This window comes from Gekko japonicus, unplaced genomic scaffold (assembly GCF_001447785.1).
Source record: "Gekko japonicus isolate JY-2015 unplaced genomic scaffold, Gekko_japonicus_V1.1 scaffold1074, whole genome shotgun sequence".
Lineage (NCBI taxonomy): Eukaryota > Metazoa > Chordata > Lepidosauria > Squamata > Gekkonidae > Gekko > Gekko japonicus.
In genome coordinates this window covers 169,208-177,373 of record NW_015175391.1, presented here as the reverse complement: position 1 = coordinate 177,373, position 8,166 = coordinate 169,208, and positions in this window count along the sequence as shown.

Here is an 8,166-nt window from a genome sequence, read left to right as displayed (position 1 = left end):
CGGGTGGGGGTGGGGGCTCTGCAACTTACCTGGCTGCTTCTTGCTCCTCGTGGCCTGACTGAGGGCTGCTGGGAGCAGGGGGCGGGACTTGTTGCATGTGCCCGCCCCCTGGGCTCCTTATTGCCAGAGCTCCGCTCCCACAGGAAATGACCCCTGCCTGGGATGATTGTCTTTCCAGTGAATCTTCTCTTCCACCCAGTCAGGGTCCACAAGATGGCAAACATAAAAAGCATTAAAGCTTTTAAGTAATTAAAAATACATTTAAAATTATAAAATAATTCAGTTAAAAACACACAAACAAACAACAGTAGAAGGAGGCCCAGTAACCATTGCTAGGAGGTAAGAATATAAGAAGAACCCTGCTGGAGCAGAACAGTGGTCCATCTAGTCCAGCATCCTGTCTGGTTGGCCAACAACAGGGCAGAGAGGCTGAGGCCTTCCCCTGATGTTGCCTCCCGGCTCTGGGATTCAGAGGATCTGTGCCTCTGAGTGTGGACGTTCCCCTCAGTCACCATGGCAAGTAGCCATTGATAAACCTATCCTCCATGAATCGATTGAGTTCGCTTTGAAAGCTGCTTATTCCGGTGGCCATCACAACATCCTCTGACACTGCAATAATCCTCTGGCAGACAAAACAAAAAAAGTATGCCAGACCATTTTAAAAAAACACACACCCTTTCACCTGATGGTTAAAGATCGAGGAAGATGGTAAAAGACAGAAGAAGACTCCCTGGAGAGTAGGGTTGCCACCCTCCAGGTGGTGTGGCTGGAGATCCCCTGCTATTACAACTGTCCTCCAGTTGACTGGGATCCGTTCCCCTGGAGAAAATGGCAGCTTCAGAAGGCAGGTTCTATGGCATGATGCCCCACTGAAGCCCCACCCCTCTCCAAACCCCACCCTCTTCAGGCTCCACACCCAAATCTCCAGATATTTCCCACACCTGGACCCACAACCCTACTGGGGACGGAGTTCCAACGTTTCGGTGCCACTACTGAGAAGGCCCTTTCTTGTGTCTCAACCCATTTGGCTTCGGATGGTGTGGGAGAAGGTAGTCCTTAAGAAAGGCTGGTCCCAGGCCATACAGGGCTTTAAAGGTCAATAAAGGTAAAGGTTCCCTTGCTCGAAAGCCAGTCGAATCCGACTCTAGGGTTGCGGTGCTCATCTCCGTTTCAAAGCCGAAGAGCCGGCGCTGTCCGAAGACGTTTCCGTGGTCACGTGGCCGGCATGACTAAACACCAAGGCGCACGGAACGCTGTCACCTTCCCACCGAAGTGGTACCTATTGATCTACTTGCAATGTCTTGCTTTCGAACTGCTAGGTTGGCAGGAGCTGGAACTAGAGACGGGCGCTCACTCCGTCTTGCGGCACCCGGGTCTCGAACTGCTGAACTACTGACCTTCCACAGCCTGCAGTTCAGCGTCTTAACCACTTGAGCCACCACCTTGAATTGATCTGGGAAGCAAACTGGAAGCCAATGTAGATGGGACAAGACTGGAAGATATGGTCTCTTCTGTAAGTCACTCCAGAAACAATTAGCCAGTGTGATAAACATTCTATGGCCCTGGTCACACGGGCCAGATAACGCAGAGGGGAGGTGTGGCTGTTCACCTTGGAGCAAAATAAAGCGCGGTAGCCCGATCACACGGTCCCCCAAGGCTTCGCACTTAGGCTGTTAGCTGGCAATCACACGGCGATGCTGGAGCGTGACAAAGAAGCAGCACAGCAAGCATTTCGCTTTTGTGTGCATGCGCAGTTCCGCGGAACGGCACAGCTTTCAGTTACGTGTTTGTGCGCATGCGCTTACGGAAAACATCCAGCTTGTGACGGGACATGGACGGGCGCCGGATGCCACGGGATACTAGCGCTCCTGCAATCAGACGCCCGCCCATGCCCCGTGTTTTCCAGATACTAGTGCACTTTCCGTGGTAGTTTTTTACTGTGCATCTTCGGCGGGATGCCACGGGTTTGCCATGGGTGCGCTACACTTCCCAGATGTTGCGGTGTGATCGCGCACCGAAAATCCCCCTGTGAACGGGGCCTGTAATAAATAAACCAACATGTAAGTCACGGGTTGCATCTCAGTAGCAGAACGCACACCTTGCCTACAGAAGGGCCAAGTTCTTCAGTCAAAATGACCAATCGGTGGGTGATGGGGAAGACCTCTGCCTAGGAACCCAGAGAGCCACTGCCCGTCAGAGTAGACAGTGTTGGCCTTGATAGACCAAAGATTTGGTGCAGGGGAAGGCAACTTGTTGGGTATTCTTAATTTTAAAGTGAATCAGCAGAGTAATCAGCAGAGTATTAAAGAGGCAGAGTCCAGAGTTTAAATGTATAAAAGTTTACTATAAAGCTAACATGGGGAAAAGGTACACAGGATGTAAAATAACAAAGAGCTTATATTCCTACATCCTTACAGCTAGACAGAACATGGCAGAAGAGAGCGAAGACTAACTTCTTCTTCTTGCTCAGGACAAAGAACCATAAAATGCTAATACTTGGCACTTTGGTCTCCAATCAGAACAACAAACTAGATCTGAAGTTACCGGGCTTTCTAACTCTCTAAACAGATTGGATACATACAAACATGTGACTTAACAAACATCATTAACCCAGTAAATACTGAAGAAGTGTTTTAACTTGTAACACCCAACACAACTTCATGTGACCCCTGTGAATATTCTTCAGCCCATGCTGAAGATGAAGGGAGCCAGGTTCCATGGCTAGATGAAGGCTACTGAGTTGGTTGAGGGCAGAGGCAAGGTCAAGAACTGGGGACTTCCTGGTTCATCAATCAGTCTTTTGGCAATCAATCAGTCATCCTCACCATCCTCACCATTACCATCATCATCACCACCACCATGATGATGATGATGATCATCATCACTTAATGATCACAATGCTTCACATCTGATTCCTCTGCGACCCCTGGTCAACCCTTTAAGGTGGGTCAATTTTATCCTCCTCCTGGGGCAGACGGGTGACGAAAAAGCAATCTGTCAAGGGCTGAGCTTGTGGCCGAGATGAGATTTTAACTGGGTTTGGTTTGTTTTTCCCAAAGAAAGCCCTTCGAACAGTGCTGAAGACAGACCCGTCTTAACAGCCCAGACAGGAAGCCCCAAACTCTCTTCCCCGATGTGCCCGTAGACACCGGCAAAAACTAGGATTTAAACCAGACCTCATCCCAAACCAGAAGATTCCACGGATTATCCATCCAGTGGTTCTTAAAGAAGGATGTGAATTGGAAGCCATTCCTGTTATGTCCTCAAGGCCTCCTGAGGCATTTTGGTATTGGGGCGTTTGCTCCCCCACCCCCATGTCTTGCCAACTTCCAGGAGATCCTGAGGAATTGCAACGGATTTCCAGGCTACATAAACCAGTTCCCTTGGAGAAGGTGGCTGCTTTGAAGGGTGGAGTTTATGGCATTATACCCAAGGGGCCCCTCCCACCCCCAAACACCACCCTCTCTGGGATCTGCCATGCAAATCCCTGGGAATTTCCCAACCAGGCATCCCTAGTGGTGGTAACATCAATGAAGCCATTCACAGCTTCCTAGCCAGTAGAACTTACTCCCCCTGCGAAGGAGTTGCAATCCAGGCACACCTTGCCAAAGCTCCCAGCCTTCCACATTCATGGCCGCCCTCCTTCAGTGGGGCAGGGAGGCCAGGAAGAGCGAGCCAGTTCTGTCTTCTTTCAAGGCTAGCAATCCAAGGCAAAGTGGTCCAGGAGATGAGAGCAAGCATGACCAGTAGTGCGTCTCTCTCTCTCTCTCTCTCTCTCTCTCTCTCTCTCTCTCTCTCTCTCTCTCTCTCTCTCAATGGCCTTTGCCCCAGTTTATCTGCTGTTTTTCTCCATGGCTAGTTTTTACAGGCCCGGGCCATCATTACCGGAAAGCGTGACCTGCATTGATTTCCAATAGAATTTCTCGCCTCCAACCGGGGAGGCCAGATGGTGGGAGATGGGGAGGGGGAGCTCCCAAGTGTGAAAATCCTGGGGGGGCGGGAAAGAGGGAAGAAAAGAGGAGAAGGAGAAGCATTGTACCAAAAATCGGGTACAAGAGCTGGGGTGTGTGACTTTTTTTAAAAAATGCCATGTTTCCCATCCCCAGACAGGAACTGGGGGTGGGGGTGGGGGAATAGACTTGTCTACATGCTTGACAGGGAATCCTCAGCTAGGCATTAACAACAAAGGAGAGGAACATAAACAAGAGCCCTGCTGGATCGGATCAGCAGTCCTTCTGGCCCAGTGCCCTCTTCTCAGGCTTCCACAGACAAACTTGAAGAAGGCAGGCAGAGATGCAGTGGTGTGACCAAGGCTGAATTCCGTTAGGGTGACTTACATTCATGAGGCAGTTTGGTGTACTGGTTAAATGCACGGACTCTAATCTGGGAGAACCGGGTTTGATTCCCCACTCCTCCACTTGCAGCTGCTGGATGACCTTGGGGAAGCCGTAGTTCTGTCAGAAGGGTTCTCAAAAAGAACAGCTTCTGTCAGAGCTCTCTCAGCCCCACCTACCTAACAGGGTGTCTGTTGTGGGGAAGGGAAAGGAAAGGAGTTTGTAAGCTGCTCTGAGACTCCGAGTGAAGGGCGGTGTATATATCCAATCTCCTCCTCCTCCTCTTCATCTTCTTCTTCTCTACATTGCATGACTAGGAGATGGATGTGCAAACTTAAGAACATAAGGACATAAGAGATGCCAATGTTGGATCAGGCCAAAGGCCCATCCAGTCCAACACTCTGTATCACACAGTGGCCAGAAATACCAGGTGCCATCAGGAGGTCCACCAGTGAGGCCAGGACATTAGAAGCCCTCCCACTGTTGACCCCCCCAAGCACCAAGAAGACAGAGCATCACTTGCCCCAGAGCCCCTATCTATACCTTGTGGCTAATAGCCACTGATGGACGTCTGCTCCATATACTTCTCTAATTCCCTTTTGAAGCTGTCCATGCTTGTAGCCGCCACCACTTCCTGTGGCAGTGAATTCCAAGTGTTAATCCCTCTTTGGGTGAAAAAGTACTTCCTTTTATCCGTTCTAACCCGACCGCTCAGCAATTTCATGGAGTGCCCATGAGTTCTTGTCTTGTGAGGAAGGGAGAAAAGTACTTCTTTCTCTACCTGCTCTATCCCATGCATAATCTTATAAACCTCAATCATGTCACCCCTCAGTCGTCGTTTCTCCAAGCTAAAGCGCCCTAAGCCCTTCTGGGAAATAATATACTCTACAATAATAATAATATACTCTATAAAGCCCTAAGCCCTTCTGGGAAATAAATCAACCACAATTCCATTCAAGACTTCATCACTATGTTTTGTATTTCTTCCTTTTGTCATTGGTCCCATGCTGTTCATGCACTGTACCTTAAGGGCAAAAATGGTCTGGCTCTGCCCTTGAGTAGTTTACAGAGACAGCTAGCATGGTTTAGTGGTTAAGAGCAGTGGACTCTAATCTGGAGGACTGGGTTCGATTCAGCGCTCCTCCACATGCTGCCAGCTGGGTGACATTGGGTCAGTCACAGCTCGTTCCGAGCGCTCTCAGCCCCAAGTCTAGGTCACCTCCTAGTGGTACATAACACAAAAAGAGCTAGAACTTTAAGCTCTCAGACAATCTTAGGATCTCCTAGCTATACTATGCACAAGGCCATACAATAATAATTATTAATTATCATTAGACGGTCGGATTAGGATCTGAGAGACCCAGGTTTGAACCCGCACTCGTGCCATGGAAGCTTGCTGGGTGACCTTTGGCCAGTCACACTCTCTCAGCCTGACCTACCTCACAGGGTTGTTGTGAGGATACAATGGAGGTGAGGAGAAATGTGTAAATCGCTTTGGGTCCCCATGGGAGAGAAAGTAAATTAATAAATTCCAGTCCAAAACAGGCAATTGGGAAAAACAATACAGAGAGAGATGAATTGGGGTATGTTGACTATTAAGATTAATGAGAAATGAAGGGTCTCGAAAATAAGTCTGATGAGAGAGGGGCTACTGTTGTCATGTACTGTCAAGAAGAAGAAGATATTGGTTTATACCCCACCCTCCACTACCTGAAGGAGTCTTATAGCGGCTTACAATCTCCTTTCCCTCCCCTCCCCCCAACAGACACCCTGTGAGGTAGGTGGGGCTGAGAGAGCTCTCTTGAGAACTGCCCTTGAGGGAACAGCTGTGACAGAACTTGTGACTGACCCAGCAGCTGCATGTGGAGGAGTGGGGAATCAAACCGTGTTCTCCCAGATTAGAGTCTGCGGTCCTAACCACTACACCAAACTGGCTCTAGGAGAGCTGGGTATCTCCTTTCACCCTGCCTGTCCTCCACCCGAAGCTCAAGGCTGCACACATGCGTCTCCACTTTGTCCTCACAACAGCTCCGTGAGGCAGGTTCGGCTGAGAAGGGGTGGTTGGCCTTGAGGTTAACCAGTGAGCTTCATGGCCAAGTGGGAATTTGAACCTGGGTCTCCCAGATCCTTGTCCTCGATCCGGGACTCCAACCCCTACACCACACTGTCCCCATCGATCTTGCATCTTGGGGTCCCCACCTCTAATATTTACCCTACCCTGCCGTTGCACTCTTATTTTCTCGTCGTCCAACCATTTTAGACGTCTAGCCTGCCTCTATCCTTTCTTTCTTTCTTTTCCTGACATTTCTCAGGCCTCTCCTTCCACCTCTCAATGGGTTTCCCTTGTAGAGTATATTATTTACCAGTCAGCTGCTTCTAACCCTTGAACTCACCTTACCTCTTAAAGACAGTCTCACTGTAGGCTCCAGAGACAAAGATTAATTTCCCAGACTGTATTGATTGGGGCACGCGGCTTTCACACAAAGTTGCCGCGGCTTTCCCCAGTGAGGGCTACGGTTTATCCAGGTGGAATGGCTGGCCCGCACAAGGCCCTCCAGTGCAGATAGCATAACGCACCCCCCTTTTAAAAATTTTTGTGGATTCCCCCCTCGTTTTTTGTTTTTTTAAAGGATAGTGCAAATAAACATGCAGTCATTGCAAAAAGGTAGTTGATATAACCAGTATTGCTGTTTCCTTAAGCAGGTCAAATGCGATCGTTCAGGGCTTATTGATTACTTCTGCTCCTAAGACTGGAAGTGATTCGTTGAGAGAAAATGTGAGAGGGAGAGTGCCGGAGGTGCAGGGGAAGGGGGGGGGAGGAGGAGGAGGAAGACATTTTACCGGAAAATGGCAAGGCTAGAATTGGTTTTGGGAAAGGCATTCCCAAGGCCGGAGGCTAAATCGCCGGTCACCGGCAATCGAACGTGTGCAAGGGCCTTCTCCCGATCCCGCTGACTTTATTTGCCAGCGGCTTTGGAAAAGGGCCTTCCTTAACGGGCTCTTTCGCTGATCCAACCAAGAGAAAAGAAAGAAATCATTTCACAGTGACCGCCGGGCCCAACCTTGCCCCATGGTGGTGGGTAGGGCCTCTTTTCAAATCTATCTTTCTTTTCTCATAAAGCAATCATTCATTGCAGCACTGAAGGGTGGAATGTTATCTCCAGACAGAATGGAATGACAGAATGTTATCTCCAAGGATGGATGGATGGATGACGATGATAACAAAGCAACAACAACAACAACAACAGTAAAGGTAGTAGGAGTAGCAGCAGCAGTCTTATATCCCACTTCCCCCCCCCCAAGAGGACCCAAAGTAGCTTACAAAATCTCCCAACAACAATCATGTGAGGTAGGGTAGGCAGAGAGAGAGAGAGAGTGTCTAGCCCAAGGTTACCCAGGGAACTTCCATGGCAGAGTGGAGATTCAAACCCAGAGCCACCAGATTCCAGGGCCTTGCCTCTGAGTATTCCGTCAAGGGTCGCCAGCTCTGGGTGGGGAAATACCTGGAGATCTTGGGGGGTGGAGCCTGGGGAGGGTGGGGTTTGGGGAGGGGAGGGGAGGGGCCTCAGCAGGGCACGATACTGTCCTGTCCACCTTCCGAAGCAGCCGTTTTCTCCAGGGCAACCTGGAAGATCAATTGTAATAGTGGGAGATATCCGGCCCCACCTAGAAGCTGGCAACCCTAACTTCCACAACACCTGTCTTTAGACCATCTAGCTAATTTCCCTCCCTCCCTTTTTCCTGTATGCCTCTGTCTTCTTTCTTTCTTTCTTTCTTTCTTTCTTTCTTTCTCTCTCTCTTTCTTTCTTTCTCTCTCTCTCTCTCTCTCTCT